This window comes from Amblyomma americanum, chromosome 3, assembly GCF_052857255.1.
Source record: "Amblyomma americanum isolate KBUSLIRL-KWMA chromosome 3, ASM5285725v1, whole genome shotgun sequence".
NCBI lineage: Eukaryota > Metazoa > Arthropoda > Arachnida > Ixodida > Ixodidae > Amblyomma > Amblyomma americanum.
In genome coordinates, this window is record NC_135499.1 from 58,272,637 (window position 1) to 58,299,660 (window position 27,024).

At 46.2% G+C, this 27,024-nt stretch overlaps 1 long non-coding RNA gene across 4 annotated transcripts in view; it reads left to right on the top strand.

Moving 5' to 3' along the window:
• The window catches only part of LOC144122981 (uncharacterized), a 42,538-nt gene extending 21,144 nt beyond the window's left edge, over positions 1-21,394 (top strand). Inside the window, exons 2-4 of one of the 4 annotated variants that reach the window (XR_013312966.1) lie at positions 8,048-8,176; positions 10,488-10,809; positions 21,238-21,394. This is a non-coding gene — a long non-coding RNA (uncharacterized LOC144122981). Of the gene's footprint in view, positions 1-8,047; positions 8,177-10,487; positions 10,810-17,216; positions 17,323-21,237 lie in introns of those variants that run through there. The other 3 variants (XR_013312965.1, XR_013312964.1, XR_013312967.1) reach the window with 3 other exon arrangements.
• Positions 21,395-27,024: the final 5,630 nt, after the last annotated feature.

Genomic DNA, 27,024 nt, shown 5'->3' on the forward strand with positions numbered 1-27,024 from the left:
CACGTACAGGACACCCTGCAACGTGGCCTAGATCTCATCGACTCCTTTCTCACCACCGCTGGCCTCTCTCCTGCTCCTGAGAAATCCGAGCTTCTCCTTCTCAACCATTCCTCCTACCAGCGCTCACACAACCACTTCGTCTCTCTCCACCTTTCTGGCTCTCCCATTCCTGTCGTCACACAGTGCAAAGTTCTTGGCTTCCCTTTGCATGCGGCTAAGAATGTGCAAGCCCTCCACCGCGCTGTCACCACCTGCCACTCTGTAACTCACCTCCTACGGCGCGTGGTCACTCGAGGCTCAGGTCTCCACGAGGCTCACGCGTGCCGCGTTGCCCACGCGCTGGCCCTCAACAAAGTCTTGTACTTTGCACCCTACGCTTCCTTCAATCAGACTCAACTTAACGCTCTCGAGACTGCCCTTGTGGGCCTCTACAAGGTAGCTCTCAACCTCCCTATCACTACCTCTACCACTAAGCTCTTTGCCACAGGCCTCTTCCATCCTCTTGGTTATTGACTCAAGCGGGTATCTCGCCCATTCCAATCTCCCCGTTTACCTCTCCTTTACCCTCCTTTACGCCTTTACCCTCCTCCTCATCCATCACTCACGGTGCCGGAGTCTCGCCTTCTTCGGCACATTCAGATGAATGCAGTTATCACCCCGTCCCGCCTCTTCCTCTATCGCTATCGATCGGACCCTTCCTGTCCCAACTGCCCCTGCATCTATGCGGACCTGGCCCATTGCCTCTTCTATTGCCCGGCTGCTCAGCAGTCGGGTTCCTTCCCCCCACCCTTTCTATCCATCACCACCTGGCTCGACTGGCTTGGCGCTGAAGGGGAAGAAGAACAGCGGCTTCTGGTCGCCCAGGCGGTCGACATGCTCGGCCTCTAAATTATGGTCGAATAAAAGTCTTTACTACTACTACTACTAGGACCCACGGGTATATGAGTGGCAATGTAGGCTGGTTTGAGGCGGTCAGCAGCCACAACGTCTTCACGGCCGTTGACGTCTAACGTGAAGGTCTTCTGCGCACGATGGAAGACGCGGAACAGTCCATCGTAGGCCGGCGTGAGGGGTGGATGGACGTGGTCACGGCGGATGAAGACATGGGTGCAGGAGGCCAGGTCCTGGCTCACGAACACGGACTGAGGGTGACGGGCTGCAGGAGTGACAGGAGTAATGTGGCGAAAGGTGTTTCGTAGGTCTCGGATGTAGGTGGAAGTGTCATGGATTAACGGAGGGGAGGAAGGAGAGAAGAATTCCCCAGTGAGACGCAGGAATGCCGTACACTAGCTCAGCAGAAGAGCAGCCGAGGTCAGCCTTCAGTGCCGAGCGAATACACAAGAGGACGAGGGGAACGTGGTTGGACCTGCGTTCCCTTGTCTGATAAGCGGTAAGGGCAGCCTTCAGTTGTCGATGCAGACGTTCCACCATGCCATTGGTCGAATGATGGTAGGCGTTCGTATGAATGAGGCGAACGCCCAGAATATTGGCAAGAGCAGTAAGCAGGGCCGATTGAAACTGGTGGCCGCGGTCGATGGTGACGACAGACGGGCAGCCGAAACGGGAGACCCAGCCGGCCATGAACGCCGAAGCAACACTCTCTGCTGTAGTGTTCGCAGTGAGCGACGCCTCGGACCAGAGGGTGAAACGGTCCACACAGGTGAGCAGATAAGAGGCCCCACGTGATAACTGGAGTAGTCCAACAAGGTCTATGTGAACGCGGAAAAACCGTGCGTCAGGCGGCCGAAAAGGAGAGGCAGGCGTGACAGTACGTCGGTGAACCTTGACGCGCTGGCAGTGAAGGCAGTTTCGTGCCCAGCGGCGGACGTCGGCATTGATGCTTGGCCAAAAGAAACGAAATGTGATCAGCTTCTGCGTAGCACAAATACCAGGGTGGCTCAGGCGGTGCAGTTTTCAAAATTGGTACGACGGAAACCAAAGGTACGTAGGGACGCGAGACGCCAGACGATGTCTCGCACGTAATATACTGGGAGGAAAACGGCAGTGGTCATTCGGCGAAGGACAGGGACGTGGATGAGGTACGAAGACGTTGCAGCTCTGGATCACTGTGCGGTGCAGCCGCTAGCTCCTTCATATCGACTGGTGATTCGGACGCCATGGCACTAACTCGGGAAAGCGCACCAGTAACAGCATTCTCCGGGCCATGGACGTCACTGAGATTCATTTTGAACTCGGATATAAAACACAGTTTACGGATCTCGCGTCCAGTGTAGGTGCTGGGGTTCCTTTGGAGGGCAAACGTCAAGCGCTTGTGGTCCGTGATGACGTGAAGGCTGCCCTCCAGGAAGTGGCGAAAGAGCTTGATGGCGAGGTACACAGCGAGAAATTCTCAACCGAAGGTGCTGTATTTATCTCAGGTGGCTTCAGATTTTCGGAGAAAAAGCCCAGGGGCTGCCAACTAGAGACGTGCTGCTCGAGAACTGCGCCGATGGCAATTCTCAAGGCGTCAGTGACGAGGCGCACTGGAGCGTCAGGAACTGGATGTATGAGCATAGTGGCGTCTGCGAGCGCCTGCTTGGCAGCAGCAAATGCAGCGGCAGCGTCATCAGTCCACTCAAGCGGCGCAGCAGATTCTTTTTTCTTAGCCAAAAGATCAGTCAGAGGCTTCAGGAAAGAGGCGCATTTTGGGAGAAAGCGGCGATGAAAATTCAGGACGCCCAAGAATTCTCTGAGCTCATTGAGTGACGTGGGGGCGGGCAAACCTTGTATGACATTGACTTTGCTTTCAAAAGGCCGAATGACCTGTGGAGTGACAAGGTGGCTGAGGAACTTTATTGTAGCTACCCCAAAGAGGAACTTGTTTCTGGTTGATGACGAGCCCATATTCATCCAATCGGTGGAAGAGGACGCGCAGGCGGACTTCATGCTCAGTACCGATTGAACTTGCTGCGAGAAGATCATCGATGTAAGCGAACATGAAGTCGAGGCCTCGCGTAACCTCGTTGATAGCTCGCTGAAAAGTCTCTGCGGCGGTGAGCAAGCCAAATAGCATCCCCACCTACTCAAACAGGCCGAACAGTGTGGTAGTGGCCGTCTTCGGGATATCAGTGGGCTTCACAGGAATTTGATGATAAGCTTTCATTAATCAATTTTAGAGAAGATTGTGCACCCAGCCAGAATTCATGTGAAGTCCTGTATGTGAGGAAGTGGATAGCGGTCTAGTAAATTGTTAGCTTTGTGGGCGCAGTAATCTCCACATGGTCTGCAGTCGCCCGGATCTTTCTTTGGCACCATATGAAGTGGCGCTGCCCAGTTGCTGGAGGAAGGTCGTACTACGCCGAGTTCCACCATGTGTTGGAACTCAAGGCGAGCTATAGCGAGGCGTTCTCGCGACAAACGCCGAGGGCGAGCAAATATCGGAGGTCTCGAAGTCACAATGTGGTGAGTGATCGAGTGCTTCACAGGTGACTCTCTGGTATGCGGCTTTGTGAGGTTGGGAAGAGATCAGCGAGAACTTTCGCATACGGCGGAACAGGGACGATAGCGCGAAGCCCCGTCGCCGCAGTGGTGGAGAGTACGCCGTTGACGAAGATGTGCGTGCTGAGATCTATGAGGCGATGAGCTTGCATTTCGACGGCTAGGTTGAAGAAAGTCAGGAAGTCCGCGCCGAGAACAGCTTGCGAGGCGTCAGCGATAATGAAGGTCCAGCGAAACGTGGGGCGCATCCGAGGTTAAGCGTCAGGGACGGTTGGCCGCATGTGGGAATGGGGGAAGTTGTTGATTCCTTGGAGCGGGGAGGTCTGTTCTTTGCGACGACGATCTGTCCAAGAGGCCACTATGACGCTGACTTCTGCTCCCGAGTCGGCCAGCAAAGGAGTACCAGTAATCTTGTCCGAGACGTAAAAGACGCGGCATGTCCGTCCACCAGCACCACTTGCCGCCGTGAGTGGCTGGTCGCAGCGTTTCTCGACCAGGAGCACGGGTGTGTGCACTTGCGGGCAGAGCTGCCTAAAATACGGTGTTACCAGCAGACAGCCGGGGGCGAGGCGGCTGGCCACGCGTCGGTTGGTTGGGATTCCGGGGAACGGTGGCGTGGCCTGAACCTCGGCGGAGAACTGCGCGGCAAAGGCGCGAGGCCATCGAGCCGCTTAGCAAGAGCATCAAGTCGGCATTCAGTGCTGGCAAGCTGGGAGTCTGTGGCAGTAGTTGGAGGCGGACTGGTCACAGAGCGGACGTTGGGGTGCCGTGAGTAGACCGCAACAGGGTCAGCGAGTTCATCGAGCTTGTCTAATGAAACATCACCTGCAGCTTCGAGGATAGGAACCATGTGTTGGGGAAGATGCTGAAGGAACAACTCACACAGAACTGGGTCGTGCTGAGCAGCGGAGTCTCACAGAAGCTGGCGCATGCGATGGAGGAGCGGCGAAGGGCGGCTGTCACCAAGCTCTGTAGCGCTGCAGGAGCTTCTGGAGTTTACTGCGCTCGGACGCTGACTTGCGGTCGATGATAGCCGCCTTCAACGTGTCGAAGGGTCGAGCCGAGTAAAGCGACCTGATGACGTCCACTAAGTCCTCAGCGATGTCAGGAGGCAAAGTCGACACGAGGTGGAAGAACTTGGTCTCCTGGCTGATGATACATCGCAGCTGGAAATGCGCCTCAACCTGCAGGAGCAGGCACGGCGACTATTGAACCAAAATGGTGGCAGGCTGACTAGATGAAACGCGGCCCCAAAGACAGAGAGGCTGAGCGTTCTGGGACGGGTCGCCGCCAGTAGGAAGGGCGGCGACCCGTTGAGCCTGCTGACAAGGGTGGAGCTGTGGTTGTAATGAGCAAGAGTGATTATGTCGCAGAGGCACACAGACAGCTAGCAGACAGTTCTTTTTATCGACTTCTAGAATATGACCCCACAAATCAGTTCAAAGAAATTCTCAAGAATAGATTGCTAGACCTTTATAATGATAACCAAATTACAGAAAATGCTTTTCGCTCTATAATTACGCTTAGCCAGGTTGCTGGTAGATACTAGTTGTTACCAAAAATCCATAAAGTAAACACTCCGGGTCGACCCATCGTTTCTGGTGTCGGCACTGTTACGGAAAATCTATCCCGTTGCGTTGCTACGGTAATTAATAAAATTCCGCCCACATTTCCGTCCTACATAAAGGACACTTCTAACTTCCTGTCCAATATCACTGATCTTGTCATTCCTCGGGGTTCTTTGCTTGTCACCCTCGACGTCACTTCACTCTATACGAACATTCCGCATGCAGATGGTATCCGGGAAGTCGTGGCCGTCTACAATGAAGCTCGCATTGAAAAGATAGTGGATGGCGGTACACTGGCAACCTTACTTAAACTGATATTAGAACTTTATAACTTTGAGTTTGAGGGAAAGCATTATGTTCAAAATAGTGGCACTTCTATGGGCACGCGCATTGGCCCTAATTATGCAAACATATTTATGGGTTTGTTGGAAACCGAATTTTTGAAAAGCCGGTCATTAGTACAATTTTACTATAGGCGTTACATTGATGACCTATTTCTTATTTGGACCCATGGCGAAGCCGAGCTTCTTTCATTTATAGCCGATTTCAACAACCTGCAGCATTCTATGTCATTTTTCCATACGTACACCAGATGTAAAGTGAATTTTCTTGACGTCACCGTTTCGCTTCTCGAAGACAGATTGACTACAACGGTGTACCGAAAACCTACTGACCGCCAGCAATATTTGCACTTTGATAGTAGACATGTCAAACATGTTAAAACCAGCATCCCGTACTGTAAAACACTTTGGTTCAAATTATATGTTCGAAACAATCTGACTTGAAAAGCAACTACACCACATTTCATAGCGCGCTCATTAAACAAAATTACCCCCTTCAGGTGATCGATGACGCCATAGAGCGTGCACATACACAATCCCGAAGGATTCTACTCGCTAAAGAAAAACCAGATACTTCCTACTCGAATACCAACCTTGTCCTCACTCATTCTGAATCCGCACCAAAAGTTTCGGCAATCTTAAAAAAAGCACTATAATATTCCCATGCAAAGTGTTCGCCCGAACGAAATATTCGTTGAGGCACCTAGGGCTTTTTATAGGAGACCGAGAAATCTGCGGGACGTACTAACTTTTTCAAAAACTACTGCTCCACAGCCCGCAGGCTGCCACCCTTGCAACAAGAGCCGATGTAAAGTTTGTCCGCATATGACTACGTCTCAGAGCGTTAGCAGTACGGCTTCTAACTTTCATTTAAAAATTCAGGGTGACTTCACGTGCGATAGTGCGAACGTCTTTACCTACTCCAGTGTACCATATGTAACCTTCAGTATGTAGGCCAGACAGAAATCCCCTTTAGATTACGCTTCAGTAACCACAGAGGCCATGTTAAATCCCTCCCAAACCTGCCCCTATCAAGACATGTTAAGCTCCCAGGTCATTCATTAGATTACATTACTGCTACTATTCTGGAATCTGCATCTAAATCTAATCACGACCGACAAATTAGAGAGTCTTTCCTGATCTATAAGCTTAATACAGTAGCTTCTGGTTTTAACGAAAGCACGGGGAAATTGAGCACCCTACCAGTTTAAACACCCTGATATCCACCGATTTTAAGTGCTTTTCTGTTCGTGCTTTTCTTCATGTATATCGCACCCCGCGTTTGCGTTTAATCCCACCTGTATGTTTAACTTGCCGCAGCGGCATATAGCTAAAATTTCACTACGTTCATCTTTTTACACCACTGCACGGATATGCTTCTTATTTATTCTTTTCTTGTGCTCGGAAAGAACAGGCAGTTAGCGTCATGAGTTATTTTGTCCGGATGTTATAAAAGCTAATACTGTTATCGCTTATGCTGCTTTATCATGACCGGTGTTTATAGTGACCGTGTTTTTTTAGTGTTTTTAGAGTGTACAACTTCGGCTTCCTAAGTTTTGCTGTCCAGTAATTCTGGTTTCTCATCTTTGCACTGTAAGCATGACAGGTTTAACCATCTGTCGTCGCATTCTGTAGCTAAGATTGTTAACGCACTAATTTTCACAACGTTCCCGTCCTATTCACCTATTGTGACCCACTTTCGTGTACATACATATCGCGTTCTAGTCGCGTGTGTGATACGTTTTTAATCTTCTGTGCATTACATGTTTGTACGTTTTTTGTGCACCCTCCGTCATATACTGTGCCCTCCGTTCCTATTCTGTTATTCTGATGAAGGCCGTTCCACGGCCGAAACGTCCAATTACATAGTTTCGAAAACGTTGGTCTCTGTTCAGGCACTATATATATATATATATATATATATATATATATATATATATATATATATATATATATATATATATATATATATATATACTGGGTGTCCAGGCGAACTTTAGCGAATGGTTTAAATATAAAATATTTAGCTAGGCCACGGAAACCACTTACGTACACCTCCCAACCGGCTTGCGCATCATAGACAGTTTTTGTTTTGCAATTAAGATAATTTTTCTTAATGCGTAAATAGTGACTTGCAAGCGGGCGTCGCAACCATCGTCGACCACCGTCGACATATATGCCTGCCGGAGCAATGGGGTCATCGCTCCTTGCCAGCAGCTGATTTCGTTCACTCAAGCCAGGATTGAGGACCGCACAATCGTGGCTCGCGACTGCGCTAGTCACGTGATTTTTTTTTGTATTTCGCGGGCTTTCTTTGGAGCTCGGAAAAAAAGACACACGTGAGGCTTACTTTTTTGCAAATAAATGGAATGGCAGTTTCTGAAGGTGTTTTCCAACTGTGCTATTCACATCTGCTGTCTAAAGTCAATATTTACGCATTTAGAGAAAATATCTTAGTTGCAAAACAAAAATTGCCTATGATGCGCAAGCCGGTTGTTACGTTTATGTCAGTGGTTTCGCTGGCATACCTCAAATATTTTATTTTTTTAACCCCTAGCTAAGGTCACCTGGGACACCCTGTATGTGAAGGAAGCCAGCAGTCACGGAAACAAAGGTGCATAGAGGAATATTTCTATTTTTTTTTAATTTGTGGACCCAATCAATGGGAGAATAACACTTCGATTAACCTGTCACTTATAGGAAATTATCAAGCACCAGAAAAGACAACCATGCCGCCGGTGGGATCCGAATCAACGACCTCCAAATATTGCGTCCGGTGCTCTACCAACTGAGCTACGGCGACGACAGTTCAATCTGCTGCTTTCGTGGGTATTTATGTTTTTGCGTGTAAGCGAACATTGAGAGTGTTCACCAGCGCCAGCTTCGCCCATAGCGGCGAACAGGTTAATCTAAGTATTATTCTTCCATTTATCGCGTCTACAAATTCAAGAAAAATGAAAAATTACCCTATGCACCTTGCTTTCGGTGACTGTTGGCTTCCTTCATATGCTTTTGAGAGGAGCCCCTCATTTCATTTGTGTCATACATATATAGCAGTCAAGGTAAAGGAAATGAGGGACTCGTTTTGACAAACTTATGAAGGGAGCCAACAATCACCGAAACCAAGGTGCATAGGGGAATGTTTAATTTTTATTTTATTCTGCGATGCTGATCAGTGGGATAATAATACTTGTATTAATCTATCGCGTAAAGAAAATTACATATAAAGCAGCAGAAAAAACAACCATGCCACCGGTGGGATCCGAACCCACGACCTCTGTATATCGCGTCCGGTGCTCTACCAACTCAGCTACGGCGACGGCTGTCCAATCTGCTGCTCTCGTGAGTATTTATGTTTATTGGGTGTAAGCGAACCTTGAGAATGTTCACCAGCGCCACCCTCGTCCATAGCGGCGGATGTAGCACGTCCTGTATTACCGCGAGTGTGACGTGGAACGTCATCTTACGACGAGGGCGAAACTATGCGAGAGCCCTCTTATGTTACCTTAGGCATCAGGACTGCCAGACTGCCGAGGGGGGCGCTGGTGAACACTCTCAAGGTTCGCTTACACCCAATAAACATAAATACCCAGGAGAGCAGCAGATTGGGCAGCCGTCGCCGTAGCTCAGCTGGTAGAGCACCGGACGCGATATTCGAAGGTCGTGGGTTCGCACCCCACCTGCGGCATGGTTGTTTTTTCTACTGCTTTTAAGTAATTTTCTTTAATCGATTGATTAATATAAATATTATTATCCCACTGATCAGCACTACACATTAAAAAAAATTAAAGATTCCCCTATGCACCTTGGTGGTCGGTGACTTTTCTCTCCCTTCATAAACTTGTCAAACTCCTAATTTCCTTAACTTTGTCTCCATATATATATATATATGTATGTACAGTTGGACTGCGACCCAGATTGTTTTTCCGAAGCAGCGGCTCGCGATTACTTCAGCTACTAGCTGCCACGGTGGCATCAGGTGGAAACCGTTGGCATACTAATAGACACGCCACCGTTCCAGGTAGTAGCTCATGTATTCGCGAGCCGCTGCTCCGGAAGAGCAACCTGGGTCGCAGTTCAACCTAAGCACATGGCTCGACCTCTGCATTACTGCAGCGGGAGTGGTACGAGAACTCCTAGGGAGATATGACTGTAAAGGAAAGAATGACCAACATGTTGACATAAGCAGTTATCGCTATCCGAAAACTGCTTCCCGTGAACTGTGAATATGAACAACAGAACTGATGTGAAAACCGAACTGCTAGCGCACGTAATTCGCATTGGGCCTAAGTACGCAAATGGATGATGATTTCTTGCTACTGTAACAGTGGCATGATATCACCACCTTTTTATGTTTACTGCTCGCAGACCTAAAGATTCCCAACGCTAGTTTAGTTCACTTGCCTGGCAAGTCACGCTGCCCTGAACTGCCGACGGTCACATTTCACTGCGAGGCAGCGATGAAAACAGGAGAACTGAAAGTTCGGTTACTTGGTTGATATGCATACTGAAAATATTGGCGCGGAACAACGAGGAGAAGCGTAGACAAAGAAGAGCGCTACTCACAACTGAAGGTTTATTCCAGACATATGCTCAAATAAATGGGAAAACTAGCATGAAAAAAACATCAATGTCAGGAACATCACATGTTGCCCCGTGAATCCCATGATTTGGTCGAGAACCGATACTCCCTATCTCCCTAAACATTGCTGCACATGTAGCACACACGACAAGAAAAATAAAATCCAGTGAAAACCGCTTTTCGACAAAACAACCATTATAATCAGGCACAGGGATAAACTCCCGCGTCAGCTCATGGAAGGCTTCCATGACTATGGTGCAGCTTGGCGTACACGGCAGACTTTCGTATCAGAGGTGATGAAATCCTCTCTACGCATACGTTCCGACATTATGCTTAGAATGGTGATGCCACTGATCAATGCTTTAACAATGTATTTAATGCGCGACATTGCGGCATCGCTAAGCTTCAGAGCACAAGGAATTTCTTTGTAGCACGGAAATGTCTTTCTAATGCGTGACAAATTAAGCAATCATTCGTGAAGAAGTAGCATAATATGCTGATTGGTACTGCGCGGGGAGCAGCTGGCATGAAGTTCCTCTCCTCTATTTTCGCGGGCAGAGATGCCCTCGACTGTTGCGACAGGCGACGACATGAGCAAGCTGGTGTCGGCTGTCTGGAGCCTCTTCTGGCTTGCCGTTCTCCTCTACCTGGCCTACTGGGTGGCCTTTATGTGTGCCTTCTGGTACATCACCCTGCTCGCCTTCGTGCCGTGCTTGCCGGCGCTCAAGCAGATCGTCGACGCCCTCCACAGGGGTGTGCGCATGCCCTACGTCTGCTCGGAGAACATGATGCACGGCAGAAGCCTCGCCGATGGCATTCAAGTCATCCTGAGCTAATAGCGTGGCGCAAGGGAGCGTGCAGTTTCAGTCGCTGAGAGAAGGTGAGTCCGGCTTTTGTGAAGGGAATGTGTACGGGTGATATTTTATTTCACAATAAATTAAGTATGTCCTTGAAGTACATGTTAAACAACCGTGAAATAAGAGAGTAACTGTGCATTAAGATCCACCTAAGCTCATACTGTAACTAAAGGAAGCTGTGCAGCCTCCACCGTAAGTTCTTAGTTGAAAAAAAGCTCTTCGAGATCCGGGCACCAAATCCGGAAGCAGCACATGTGCGAAGCAGTTGCTCTACTTAACAAGATATCCAGGACGGCTAGAAATTGGCAGAGCAATTAGGAGGGCCGAACGTGTTCAGCGGAATTCCACAGCGTGGAGTGGGACTTAAAAGCTGGACTAATAATTCGTTAGCACCTAACCAAGTGCAGCCGTGCGCGTACATTCAGCTGCACTTGGATGGACGCTAATTTGTAATTACACTCTTATTAAAAATTTCCTCCATATCGGTGGTTTCACTAAGCAGACTGCATTAAACCAGTATTTACGATACATTAAATGCAAATACCTGCAGCCATTTGAACCTTTTTGCGTTACGAAATTATATCGGGCGGTTAACGCCCATATTGTCTTCTTTTATCAGTATTATTGCTCCTAGAGCACAAATACTTGTTCTTAAAACCTGTCCAACAGGCAAGTATCAATCATGGCTTGGGAAAATTTTCGGTTTCTGGCATTGACAAATTGAAATGACGCTATTTCTTCAGGTCCTGTGACGTTTCAGTATATCCGGTGGATGCTTTATGATGAAATACCTATTGGTATCCTCCTCCTGAAAGCGAGATAGCGGGTTTGATCGCGGCCGTGTCGCAGTTATTTTCGGTCTCTCGTGAGGGCTTTTGCAAAAGTAAACGTATAATGGAAAAAAGTACGTATATGCAGTACGCCCCATGCCAAATGCGTCCCCTAAAAAAACCGGAAATGCCCGCTTTATTCTTGAATTTCAGACTCGTTTTTTCACAATATAGAATACCAGGAAAAAAAGAAATGCATGCTGAAAAGACAAGTACCTATAAACTGCCTTTTCTATTTCAAGACATCAGTATACATATGCCTGGGTACCAGTTCGAATTGTTTAGTTGATTGCAGCCTGGTGCCCCAGTGAGGAACCACGAATGTAAAATCTTTTTGAGGGGTGCCGGATGCCAAGTCTCTCGCTTCGGCATTTAATGGGGGCATTGCTTTTACAGTGCTTTATATGCGGCTTGTCCACGGAGATTACGAGTATGCTATGAAGACAGAGGAAGTATATATGTTGCTTAAGTGTATGATCAAGGCACCGATTACAACTTTGAGGTTCTCTAACACAGAGCAATGCCAGAATAGCTTGGCTTCAAATTGTAAAACGCCATTGCACAGTCCCCTGCTGGCCTCGCTGTTGGCTGTTACGCCGATTTATATTTCGCGTTCTTAGTCAGTCACTTCCTCGCTTGGCGACAGAGTCACCCAAATGGCTTTTTAATGGCTTTAAATGGCATCTTGAAGCATTCTGTTCATTTAAGCCTTGGCAGTATCACTCGCACCTTGAAGCATTCTATTCATTTAAGTCTTGGCAGTATCACTCGCAGCTATCGCACAGAGGTCGCTTTGCTCCTTGATTCAGTACGCTCTGTTTGGTGTTTGGCGTCTCACGGATCATCGATACTCGGGGACAATTTTTTTTTTAGCAATGCAGCAGATGTCGGACAGGAAAAGGATGGACACAGGACTCTGTTTCCGTGCCGTAGGGCGTGGACTCCTACCCGTAGCGACCCATCACCCTGTCTCCAACATCCTCCCTTTTATCCCCCCTTCCGCACCCTTAGGCCGAACAACGAAAAATTCATTCTCTTCGGATGAGGATAAAGACCCCCCCCCCTCTCTCTCTCTTGCCTGCCTTGCCGCTGCTGCAATGTCAAAAACCTTGTCCCCGAATGCAGACCTTTGCATTTGCGAGGGCGTTGTTGAAGCGCCCCCTCACTGGTATATCGGAAAATGGTTCCTCTGTTGTTTCCACCACGCCATCGGATGGTTCTGACGGCAAGCCAGTGAGCAATATGGCAGCACCATTGGAGCCCTCATTGCAAATGTGTATAGAACGGCCCGAAATATCCCGTAGAATAAAGGCGCATTTCGGCTTTCCTCTTTCTTGAGAGTCAGACGCTTAAGGAAAAGCTGAGCTTCACTTTAGGTGTGTTTTGGGTACGCTCGAGGAAGGCGACTTTAAGGAAATTGTTGCTCTTTTCGGTGATTTTCTTTAGAAAAGTGACAGTGATGCTGTATAGGCGCTAAATGTTTGAGCTTAGGATCGTTTGGCCGCCGCTTTCGATGAGTCACATCGTGGGCAGCGGCAACTCGTCTTTCCTCAAATAGATGTGGACGGTTTTTTTAACGCAGCTTCCACGGCTGCAGCCGCGGACAAATCAATCAACACATTGTCCTCAAACCGGGAAGGACGCTGACTTGTTCTTCGAGGACATAAATGTTGCGCTATCAGTAAAACTGCAGAGGCGATGCTATCGCACCGTCGGTTGGGAATGCAACTTTAACTTGTTAACTCCACCGTGCCCACACGGAGTACCTGCATGCATCAAGTCTCGTAAGCATTGCGACCATCCGATGAAAGGCACAGTGCACTCGTGGCTGTCAACCAGTATTTATTAGGTGTGGCTTTCAGTCAGCGCAGCCATGTAGCCTCTGGGTGTATATTAACGCGATAGCATCAAGGAACTTGTGTCCCTGAAAATACGGCGTAGCCTTCGGCGTCGTCGCCGTCGCTGACCGTGGGCGAAAAATCCGCGAGAAATCTTCTCAGACGTAACCTATAAGAATTAAGTGGGCCAGCTAGGTCGCTTCGCCTTGTTGTGTCATCGCAACGTGCTGACCGCTGCAGGTGGCAGTTAAATTAATGATTGGTCGCGACAGGTCACTGGGGAGAGCAGCCTGGATCGCACAAGTCCCACCGGTGATAGCACCTACTATCGCAGGGCAGTAGAGCATCGCTTAAATGCTGCACCACTGCACAGGAGTGGTACCAGGACCCCCAAGTACCAATGAGTGTCAAGTAGAGAATGACCAATTTGCATAATGCGCCTTGGCGTCATACCCTTAAAGTGGAGCTTAAGATTTTGTCCCATTCGTGCATTCCTTCGTGGTTTTCTTTAGATTGGCTGAGAAACACCCATTCATCACCGCACCTGCAGCAAAAAGTGCGGTGTGTGGACAGTCTGCGACCTGTAACGGGCTGTTGGCGGTGACCTCACTTGCGGTGGCTCGTTTTTGTACTGCATAACGTACGTTTCTTCTTAAAACAACTTAGCCGTTCTTTGAGTCGCAGAGGACCTTCTTTGCGTGCTCACCGGGCAACTTCGTCAACTGCTCCTACGGTCCCTCACTCCGCACGGCGTTGTACCGTCTGCTGTTCCGTTACGAAGCGACCCCAGTTAGAGGGATGCCTAATTTATTTTTACTGTCAAGGATTTGCAGGTAGTCCTGTGACTGCTGTCTTGTACGTTGGGCGCCGTAATTGCAAGTTAGGTGGCGATGGCAATGGGAACGCGAAATGCGGTGAAAGGCAAGGTAATGTCCATGATGTAGAGCTCTTGATCTTCCTAATGGCCGGAGCTACGGTCGAGGTACATTGAATCCTTGAATGCCTATGTACTTACAGACACACGTACATAATGTCACCAGCCTCACCTTATCAGAAGCTTGGCGTCCGGCGAATTCCCGTGGTTTGCTAGATATCTTATTTGCGTCTGCTTCGCTGTTGTAAACACTAGAATCTATAATAAGAAAATGGCCTACCCCCAAATATTGCAAAAGACTCCCCAAATTTTAAAACTAGGCGACCCAAAATAAATTAAGGCGAGTTAACGAAGATTCGCGGGTGCGTTACAGTGGGTTTATGTATGTATTTATTTATTTCAATACCTTCACGGCCCCTGGAGGCATTACAGAAGGAAGTGGAATGCATGAAAAATATCTATGTATGTAATTATAACACAGGAATTGCGGCGATAGAGAGACAAGAATTAGGAACAACAACAATAACGCGATAAAATGCAGATTACTGGGAGTAAACAATCTTCCAGTGCAGATTTGAAGAAAACAGTGTCGGTAATTGTGGAAATTGAGATGGGCAGGTGGTTCTATTCATTGCTTGTCTTAGGAATAAATGAGTGAAAATATGCGTTCATGCAACAAAAGGGGATGTCAACTTTATGAAGGTGATCTCTACAGGATGAAATGTATTCAGGTTCAGAGAGAAGCGCTTCTTTAAGATGGCGATTGTGATGAGAAATTTTGTGAAAGAGAGATGAGCGCGGCACTTTTTCTCGTAAGGAAAGAAGTGAAAGGTTATAAGTGGCTGTCATGTTTGATACACTAGATAAACGAGAGTAGTTGTGAACTATGAATCTAGCACAACGATTTTGCACAGACTCCAACGTTTCAGTGTGACATTCGAGACCAGGATCCCATACCGAGCATGCATATTCCAGTTTTGGTCGTACGAGTGATTTATAGAGTACAAGTTTCAGGGAGGACGGTGCCATAGCAAAATTTCGCCTTAAATATCCAAGCATGCGATTGGCATTGCTGCAAATGAAGTTGATATGTGTTTGCCGGGACAGATTGTTGGTTATGTAAACACCTAGGTATTTGTAAGACGTTACGTGTTCTAGGGAAAGGCCACCGATCTGGTAGTCAAAAAGGTCATTGGAAACAGGAGGCGGGTTCTGGGAAATTCGCATTGCTTTGCACTTATTGGGGTTAAGGCGCATGTTCCAGGTGTTACACTAGCCGGATATGCTGTTAATGTCGGACTGAAGTTGGGCGGAGTCAGAGATGGAAGAAATCGTTCTGTAAATTACGCATCATCGGCGAACAATCAAACAGAAGAGTTAATGTGGTCAGGCAAGTCATTAATGTAGGTAAGGAAAAGTAATGGTCCCAGCACAGAACCCTGGGGTACGCCGGAGTAAACTGGAGAAGGAGAAGAATCAGTTATTAGCATATACAAACTGTGTTCTGTTGACAAGAAAATTTTCGATCCATGCTAAAAGGCTGGGATCAATGTTAAGCCTGCTAAGCTTGAAACAAAGTAATTGATGGTTAACAAGATCAAACGCTTAGAAGAAATTAGTGGGTTAGTGGAGATTATGGGTTGCATAGAGGTAGAAGGGTGAGTGAGGTTAATATAATCCATATGATAACCCCTTACAACTTCATATGATAATCCCTTACAACCTCAAGCGAGGTGTTTGAAGTTGTGAGGGAATATGTCTACTTAGGACAGGTAGTTACCGTGGATCGTGATCATAAGAAAAAATAACAAGAAAAATATAATTGCGGTGGAGCGCACTTGGCAGGTTTTCTGAGGTCATGAAAGTCCGTTTATTAGTATCCCTCAAGAGAAAAGTGTACAACAGCTGTATGTTACCGGTACTAACCTATACGGCATAAACGTACGGGCTAACTAAAAGGGCTGAGCTTAAGTTGAAGACAGCGCAGCGAGTTATGGAAAGCAAAATAGTAGGTGTAACAGTAAGAGACAGGAAGTGGACAGAGTGGGTGAACGAACATATGCGGCTTAATGACATTCTAGTCAAAATCAAGACGAAAAAATGAGCTTGTACTGGGCATGTAATGCAATGGCATAATAACCGCTTTTCCTTAAGGGTAGCGGAGTGGATTCCAAGAGAAGGCAAGCGTAGCAGGCGGTCGCCGACAGTGAAATCGCAGCAATCGTGAAAACTCTCGCCGGAAACAAGGCAACCATACATGACAGGATTACTCTGAGAGTATTAGAAAAGAACATCCACCATCTGGCACCACTCCTGGCTACGGTAATAAATCACGCAGTTTAAGAAGGTATTTATCCCAATATTTTGAAGATCAATAGAGTTATACGTGTTTACAAACAAGGGGATAGTAACGATCCAGACAGTTATCGTCCAATGTCGGTTTTGAGTATCATTAACGCTGTGTTCGAAAAACTTGTCGCAAAGCAACTAAATCACTACTTGTACAGAACTAGAATCACATTTCGCTGTCAACATGGCTTCAGGAATAACAGGTCTTCATCTACAGCTGTAATGACATTGTCTCAAGAGTTATGTTCATCTTTGCATAATAATGAAATATCCGTAGCTTTGTTCCTAGACATAAAGAAAACATTTGATACTGTTAATCATAACATTTTAATTCAGTCGCTATAGCACAATGGTTTTAGGGATTCCACTCTTGATTTCATTACAAGCTACCCTACTAACAGAAAACAAGTTGTCCATCTAAGACACTTAAAATCAACTCGACAACCTGTCTTTGCTGGAGTGCCCCGGGGTTGAGTCCTAGGCCCTGTGCTGTTTTATATTTATGTTTTATGTTTCAACATTTTCTGTTCTGTTTGCAGAATTCAACAACGGTGATGTACGCGGATGACACTGCAATAGCTTTTACAGGCAACACACGAACTGCAATTGAGGCTAAGACACGCGCGTTAACTCTTTCGGGACCGCCCAAAAGAAGGCAATTTTGATACGTGCTTGAAAAATATTTTTTATTCAATAAAATTTTTCCACTATCTTGTTGAAACATGCATCAAAACGAAGCTAAGTGATGGGTCTTTTATTGTAAAAAAAGTAAAATGACTGAACAGTATACATAATACAAAAAAATCTCAAAATACAAATTTTCTCTTCAAGTAAACAAAAAAAAGTTGAAAATTTTTCAATATGAAGTAAAATGCAGCACTAAAAAAATTCTAGAATATACAAAATGTGGTACAATACCTCTATGATAACTTTGAGGTAAAAGAGCTTTGCAAGCTTATGTACATTTTTTGTGTGCGTGATTTCTCACACCACTGTCTCACAACTCACTTCTGTGCACGCTCTCTGTGCCACTCAAGGAAGCAGTTCCGCGAAGCATTGAAGCACAAATGTACGTTGCAGTCACTGCAAAAAACAGTAGTTTTCACCTCATCTTTTGTTTTTTGTGATAGCACAGCTTGCAATTTTTACGTCTCTCCACATTTACGGGCTTGTGAAGTGGGGGCTTTGCGGGTGGTGGTGGAGGAGCACGAGTTTGCTTGGCTCCTTCAAGTTGAAGAAGCTGTTGCAACAGTTCCTCCCTAAAAGCTAAATGGTCGAAGGAAGCATTTCTGGCCAGCTCAGCGACTTCTGTATGTAATTTGCGGTATTCTTGGAATAGTATTCCAGAATTGTTATCATGAATTAGCAAAGGTTTTGAGATCGAAATTTGGGTCCAGGTACTTCCACTTCTTTGTCTTTTTTTTGCGGTGACTGTCTCGTTGGCTGTGTGTATCGTGCTCATCATGTTCACTACACGTCGGTCTTTCCATTGCAGATAGAGAATTTCTTGGTCGCGCAGCCATCTAATTTCACCTCGTTGAGCTTTCTTTTCCCAGCGCGCATCTTTCAGTTCAGCAGGGAATCCCCGGCGGTCTTTTCGTGTTGTTCCGCAAGCCAATGTTTTCCGGTCGAGGGGGTGACTGAACAGGTGTGTGGTGGTGTAAAAGTTATCCATAAAAATTTTGTAGCCCTGATCAAAGTATTCTGCACACAGCTGGCAAACTACATCAAAAGCCAACCCGTGGGGCCCTGGCTGGTTGCGCTTGCCTGTGTATACAGCCAGCTGCACTGTATACTCGGTTTCCGGGTCTGCAAGAACACACAGCTTGTAGCCCCATTTCGTTACTTTATCTTTCATATACTGCCGTATCCCTGATCTCCCTTTAGATTTGACCATGCACTAATCCACAGAGAGGTCTCGATGAGGCTGAAAGAGCTTTGCCGACACTTTGTTTATGTGTTCAAGAAGCCACCACACGAAGCGAAGCTTTCCTTTTGACATCTCGGCGACATTGTCCAAGTCAGCAACATGTAGCATCGCAAGAAGTGCGATAAAGCGACGCCGCGGCATAATTCGTGGTGGCAGCAGACCACTGTAGATGCTTCCTAAGTTCCAGTACAGCTTGATGCGTGGTGCTTTCAAGATACCCATATAGATTAATAGGCCAATGAACTTTATCATTTCACTCGTAGTGACCTCTTCCCAGGACCCATCGGGAACGGCATAAGTGGGCTTCTCCAAGATCTTCATCCAAGATTATTTGTTGGTGTTATCACAAATAGTTTGGATTACTTCCGCCGAGAAAAAAAGGAAAAAGAAGTCGAGGGCGGTCAGGAATCTCTTTGTGGTGCTCCGGAGTGCCACACCCACATCCTCGGTCAGATGCACACCAGGTTCCCGCTTGGGAAAAAACCGAATACGCTTCTGTCGCGGGGGCAGGACGTCGTTCCCATAGCTTGTGGAAACCCTACCAAACACAGAAAAATAACGAGAACATATAGAAATCCTGCGTAAATACTCAAGAGCGAGCCGAAAGTGAAACAACAGACTCACCTACGAACACTAGCTTAATTGGCACAAACATATTGATACCCTGTGCTCCAAGCTTCTTTCAGCTTGTTACATTCTACATAGAACACGTGGGTTGCTGGACATATCTGTGCTGAAGATCATTTATTGTTCTCTTTTTTTATCGTCATTTGACCTACTCCTGCGAGTCATGGGCTAGTACATACATAAATTACATTCATCAAATTTTCTCTTCACAGAAAAGAGCACTGCGAATAATAACATACTCGAACAGGTATCATTTCAGTGCTCCTTTGTCCAGTAGGTTACAGATTTTGCAGTTTACTTTGGTGTTTGAAATGAGAGTCTCAATGATAGTAAATAACAATATGCAAAATAATTAGCCGCTTTCAATTAATATTTTTGTGTTGCCTAGCAGGACTACTAGAAATACAAGCAATATTAATCTTAATTATGTTGTAAACGTAAACGCCTATGGTCAGCGAATAATTCAATATTGCGGGGCGAATTTAAGGAATAGTGTACCACTTGAAATTAAAGTGGCTGACAATTTCCTGTTTTATAAAAAATGCTTCTACTTTTCGAAGATTGAGGGTTGTGTTCGTTAATCTTTTTATGTCTGCTGTTGAGTGTTGCTCGCTATTACTTTGCTCGATGATCATTTATAACCGAGTTTCATGTTAGTATCTACTGTTCCTGTAATAACAAATGTGTACATTGGGCCTATACTAGCTTCGGCTCTTGGCCCAGCAGTTCTTGCAAACGTTTTGTAATATCTGAAGTAAAAATAAAAAATGTGAAGTGAGATGAAAGTGAAGTGAAGGTTGGTGGGCGGATGAAATTAAGAAGTCTGCGGGGATACGTTGGACGCAGCCGGCAAAGAACAGGAATAAATGGAGAAACATGGAAGATGCATTTGGCCTAGGCGTTGTCAGGCTGCTGCTACTGATGATGATAATAAAGCATTTGAAAATACACTAAGAGGACTGAACATGACGCGCCAATTTGAAGCGTTCGGCAGAACTAATGTCAGGAAACAAGGAGCGAACGTACGGCCGAGAGACAATAAAAAAATGAAATGAACCTTTCCACGTCAGCCAAGGAAATAAATTGACATTTTGCCAGAGCTGAAGAAAACAAGCCCCCATAAAATAGATTTTGAAAGTACGCAGGACTTTTTTCCTCCAGTGCAACACCATAGAAACCGACAGATGGTGTTCCGATTTTATTTGTGCATATTGATTGGAGGATATAGTGCATGCGCTGTTTTTGTGCATGCATGAAGCCCAGTACCGATACAAGGCTGGGCAGCTCGCACAAGGCGCGCAATGCAAGACGAAACTGAAGCGCCTTCAGCCCTTCATTCTTCTTTGGTGGGCCTACAAGTGGCCTCACCCTGTTGCAGCGGCTGTAGCAAAGATGGTAATTTTGGCTCACCTCCTGCAGCCAACAAAGAGCTTGGCCGGCACATAGGTACAATATGACGCTTTGCTCACAAATAGGCCCTGCTTGCAACACGTTCATCCACTGAAGCAGGAAGCAAGATTCATTGTCCTCTGGCACGCATACGTGTCAGCACTGCATGGGATCCAGGTCATATCTGACCGAGGTTTGATGTGGAATAAAAATCCTGAAATTTTAGCTAATAAATACCTCACATTCTAGTATTTAGATACTACGGGGTTATGGCACTCTTCTCGTGTGAAGTGAAACCGAGCGATATAACTTGTGCCCTCCCACCCTCGCGACACGATCGCCAGCAACTCTCACGTGGGCAGACCCACGTCTATCACTTGACAGAAATGGCAACATTCTCAGGAGCACGCAGTCCCAGCACACGCACAGAACATTGCATTGCACTTATTTTTTCTGTGTCTTTGCAATCATATTCGTAATGGTTTGATCCATACGCCCCTTGCCTAACACGTTTTCCTGACGACACTTGCACGGTTCCTTGTGACGCCAGGGCCGTCTCGTAGCTTCTTTATCCCGCAGCAAGTGTGCTGAAGACTTCTTGTATGCTATTTCAGATCCCTTATGCCTACCAAATCTCTCAAGCTGCGTCACCAGCTCTTTCCGATGGCACGTCAAGCGACGAAACGGTTCCCTGAAGCTCTTCAACTGATGGCACATTAGTTAACACCACATGAATGTGATGTGAACAATAAATTTCGTGTTCTGCGTTTACTTGCAGCCTTTTATAAACAGCGTTACGCACACCTGGATAAGCTACTCGTTACCTCGTCAGCAGTCGAGTGAAAAAAATGAAGTGCTAGTCATAACATCCGTAAGAGGCAAGCCTACAGTCACCGAAACCATGGAGCACAGGGAAATGTTTCTATCTTTATTTTATTACTGAGAAATATTAGAGTGCTTATTTTATCGCTTGAAGAAAGTTGATGAAGAAGTAGCAGAAAAAACTCGGCATACAAGAGGTAGGATCCGAATCCACGACATCTGAATTCAGCAAGCGGTGCTTTACCAACTATGACAGCGGCTGACCAATCTTCTAATTTCGGCGGTATTTATGTTGCGTGTAACGTAAACCTGAGAGTGTTCACCAGTTCCGCCCTGGTCCACAGCGACAGATTTAGTATGAAATCAAAACAAGTTTATTTTATCATCACAACGTACACTACAACGCTCCGTGTGCAGGCAAAAAAGTTCTGGAGGCTTTGCTAGACATGCAGCCTGCTAACATAGACTTAGTAAAAACAACAGTGATGGTCACTATATTATGAATGAACAAAAAACAATAGAAAATTTACAAGAAACAAAAAGAAAACAAGAAAATACTTGTGCAATCCGCTTTCACAATGAGGAGATACATTCCAAATTAAGAGTGGTTGGCAAACAGTATTTTAACATTTCTAGCCCGTAATTTGTATGGATGCGAATAACTACCCAGCGTTCAGTGCTACGCGTGTTGTATACATTGATTCGTAATGTTAATGAGGCAATATGTTTAAGGTATGTGTCATTTTTGCATATGCCGTGGCGGTAGCTTGAAGTATGCATGTGGTGACGAGTAGACGCTTTAGTTCTTCAAAGATTGGTTTTGTGTGGGCGTTAAAGTAAGCATTTTTAATTGCACATTACGTTTTTTGTTCAACCTAAAAGAATGTTAATATTATTTTGCGTGGTAGTGCCCGAAATCTGAAAACAGTAGCTCAGCGTGGACAAGAACATTGAATTATAGAGCAGCAATTTAATGGTTCGTGGTAAAAGAGACCGTAATCGCGACAACAAGTAAAGCGTGCGAGCGAGTTTGAAACCAATGTGGGTGATATGCGAGTTCCTGAACATATATATTTCGTTGAAGATGACACCCAGGCTTTGCATTTTGATGTTACCTCTATATTATTAGAGCCAATACATAGGCTCATAACAGTATTTTTCCTTTTGCGATGACAAAATAATACGGCCTTTATCTTAGAGGCGTTAAGACTCTGAACTTGAAATGCTCTAGTTGTTTATCAAACCGAATACCTGATAAGCATTCACTCGCAGGTCGAGTAGTGAAGGGCCGGAAAAGAGCAAGATATTGTCATCAGCGTAAATTATGAAGTGGCTAGCTGAGTCGATGTTAGCTATGTCATCAATGCAGATGTTAAATGAGAAGGAAACCTAAAATGCTGCTCGGCCGAACATCGCACCTGACCGCTCTCCGCTCAGATTTAAAATCTTTATTTTGGAGCAGCTGCTGGCGATCCTGCAAATAGCTCTTCAGATGGACCAAGAAACTACCGCGAAATCCGTAATATTCTAATTTTTCATAACGTTTCTGTGGTTATTGCGGTCAAATGCCTTTGAAAAGGCAATAATTAATGCAAGCATGCAGTCTTCTAATTTTTCATAACTTTTCTGTGGTTATTGCGGTCAAATGCCTTTGAAAAGGCAATAATTAATGCAAGCATGCACTCTTTGGTCACAAAATTTTCCAAAAAAAAATTCCTTCTGAAGGAGCAGTGCATTTTCTGTCGAACGTGTTTTTTATGTGTGTGAATCCGAACTAATAGGGTGTAATGACGTTTTGGTTGCTTAAATGGCTGTTCATTATCTCATGAATTATTTTCCAAGGCCTTAGAAAAACAAGAAGAATTGATACTGGCCTGTAGTCAGACATGCAGCCTCGATCGCCCTCTTTGAAAATAACGGGAACTGTAGCAACCTTCAAAAGGCTAAAATGGCTGTTACGAATATGAAATTAAAAGTGTTAAAATAGGGCTTATTATGTTAAGCACTTTATCGGAGCTATCTGCAAACCGCCAACATCTCAGCTTCAGCTATTTTCATGGCGGAAAAATGTAGTTTGAACTTCTCCCGTGGTTACCGGGGACAAGAAAGCACTATAGCGTGTGCTGCATTTCATTAAGTGCATTGAATGCGTGTCATGTGTAGTGCTTGAGGTGAAGATAAGATACTCTTTGAAGGCGGTGGCTAACTTATCGCCAGTTATAGTTTCTTTATCGATTTTTATTCTGGACGGAAGGGTATCTTTGGTTCGGCTGAGATTTATCAAAGAATTGATTCGCTTCCAGGGCACGTCTGTCTGTTTTAAAGCGTCAGCGTTAAATAGATTTTCAAAATGACACGTGGGGCTCTTGCGGAGCAGTCGATTTGTTTAAATTCTGTGCCGTTTGAAAGCCTTACGGTGGCTCAGTGGTTAGGGCGCTCGACTACTGATCCGGAGTTCCCAGGCTCGAACCCCACCGCGGCGGCTGCGTTTTTATGGAGGAAAAACGCTAAGGCGCCCGTGTGCTGTGCGATGTCAGTGCACGTTAAAGATCCCCAGGTGGTCGAAATTATTCCGGAGCCCTCCACTGCGGCACCTCTCTCTTCCTCTCTTCTTTCACTCCCTCCTTTACCCTTCCCTTACGGCGCGGTTCAGGTGTCCAACGATATATGAGACAGATACTGCACCATTTCCTTTCCCCAAAAACCTATTATTATTTGAAAGCCTTAAGGTGATCAGCGCTGTTTGTGTTTATAAAGCGTTCAAAGAGGCAATTTTTGTCGTTGATGGCTTTTATACAGATCTGCATTATCCCCTGCCTTGAAAGCCTTCCGCGGCAGGTGTCTTCTGCGTAGGGAAACCAGCGGAAACAAATACTCTTAAACTTTTAAATGAGGGCTGCATATGCTATATCGGCACCATCGTTGAGCAATACATTTTCCCACTGTGCTATAGACATTGCAGTAGCAAACTGCTGCCGAGTACGATCACTTATGTTTGGATACCTAATAGCAATATTTTTCGGAGCCTGAAATTTAGAGCTTTTGCAAGCAAGCGACAGAAATATTGGTGAATGGTCACTGAGAGGAATGTACAAAACGCCAGAGGCATGTGGAGTGTTATTATTCGTGATGAAAAGATCGATTAATGTCGTAGCGATCATTTGTACGCGTGTCGCTTTGGTAATTACATTGACAAAAGCGTTAGCTTCTAGCAGCTCGTAAAGCTCATCTCGTTGAGGGGTAGCACCTAAAAGATCTATATTCAAATCCCCTCCAAGGAGTAAGCGGTAGTCGTTTTCGTGAATCCGTTCAAAATAAGAGTCAAGAAAACAAGGTAGGAAAATTTCCTCCCGGTGGTCCATATATAACAGAGATGACAAACTCATTACTTTCTACGGGCCGCCGTGGTGGCTGAGTGGTTATGGCCCTTCGCTGCTGGCCCGAAAGACGCGGGCTCGATCCCGGCCGCGGCAGTCGAATTTCGATGGAGGCGAAATTCCAGACGCCCGTGTACTGTGTGATGTCAGTGCACGTTAAAGAACCCCAGGTGGTCGAAATTTCCGGAGCCCTTCACTACGGCGTCCCTCATAGCCTGAGTCGCTTTGGGACGTTATGCCCCCATAAATCAAAATCATTACTTTTTACGGTCAGTAGTTCAAAATTTGCAGCAGCACATTTTTCAGAAAGATTTGACAACTTCACAGTCTAGGATATCTCCTAAGAGTAACTTGACACCGCCACCCGTCTTACGGCTATGAGGTTTTAATTTAAGGAGTGCGATGTATAGCCAGGTATATGAAGAACTTCTGATCAGTCACGATATCATATCTCGTAAATCATAAGGACGGAAAAGGAGGTTGAGCATTAAGGTGCAGGCAGGATAAACACTGACTGTTACTAGAACTTGGCACGTTTACACTGTGTGGCGTTAATCGATCCATATTCCCGAAGAAAATTAAGTGGTAGCCAAATACAAAATTTGGCTTCGCCTTGGAGAAGTTAGTATATCTTGTCAATGTCACTGACCGACCTTTTTTAAAGGACCGCAGACGTTTCTGTCTTGCGAGAAAAAACCTTCCCTTCTCGACACCACGCACAGCACAATTTATTCTGCTTCTTTCTTTCATTGGTCATTGATAATAATTTTTTAGCAGCGGGCACAGGTGCTCATAAATATAGATGGGGCCGGAGCCCGATCTACCGACATCGGTTTGTATGAAACGCATTTTGCGACCGAGAGCCGCCACGGTGGCTCCGTGGTTATGGCACTCGGCTGCTGACACAAAAGACGTGGGCTCGATCCCAGCCGCAGCGGTGGTCGGATTTCGATGTAGGCGAAAATCTAGAGACCGGTCTACTGTGCTTTGTCAGTGCACGTTAAAGAACACCAGGTGTTCGAAAATTCTAGAGTCCCTCACTACGGCCTCCTTCTTAGCCTGACTCGCTTTGGGACATTAAACTTCCAGAAACCAGAAACAGTTTTGCGAGTTTTTGCATAGGAAGTGTCCCGCTTCGACCTTGTATGAAATTGGACTACAGTGTGAAGACAAGCAGTAAGCTTTGAGAGAACACGGTGACACATATCAATATCACGTTGCATAATGGACTCAAGTACAGCCTCACCAAGCCTTTGAAGAATGTCGTCTAGGGTTTCATTTGGCGCGTCTGTAATATTCTTCAATTCAATGTCACTATTCCGGCAGTACTGTTCTAGATCAACAATTTGACTTTCGTTCTCGTTTACTAGTTTATTCAGCTGCGAGCATTCCTGCACAAGCCGTCCGTCTTTGGCTTAAGCTCCAGATTGTCTTGCTTCAGTTGCGAGCAATGACTTGTCATTTCCCGGAATTTTGTGTACAAAAACTCTAGAGAAGCCTTTAGTTTTCTTTGTTCTTCACAGAACTCTCGCTCAAGTGATGCACGCATCTCACGGAAATCTTCTCTGAATTCCTTCAAAAATTAGCAGTGGCTTAGCTCGGCTATGCCAGGATATACGTAGCGTGAGCTATGCTGACCCGCCGAGCATCAATTGCCGCTGAGCAGCAATTTCGCTCTCCTTCTCCATGGCTATACCAAACTGCCAAACGCCCCGCTATATGTATACCCCCACTCATACCTATGCGCATTCACACAAAATGAGAGGCGCTATCAAGTGGATCCGGCGGAGCGTCATACTTGCCTACTGCGCAACGAAGGCGCACAGCTGGGCCCGCGCCGGCGCCAGTACGTATGCCGCGGCTATGAAACCACTCCTCTGGAATGCGCAGACCGGCGAGGCTCGCGCGGCAGCAGCGGCTCCGGCACGCCAGCTGTGCGCCGTGTGACGTCACCGCTCCTCGCGCATGCGCAGCACGGCTCTCCAGGAGCCACGCGAAACTGCTCAACATTGGCCAGTGTTTCTGACGCTACAAAACTTGGTGCACTCAGCGTCAGCATGATAACACACCTTGTCAGCAAGCGCGGCACCGTAAAGCAAAAACGGCTAACGAAAGAGACAAAACCAACCAGCAAATATGAAATGATAGGCACCAGTCGTCCATCACCAGCCGCCACAACTGCCAAAGTGTTGGTAGATAAAA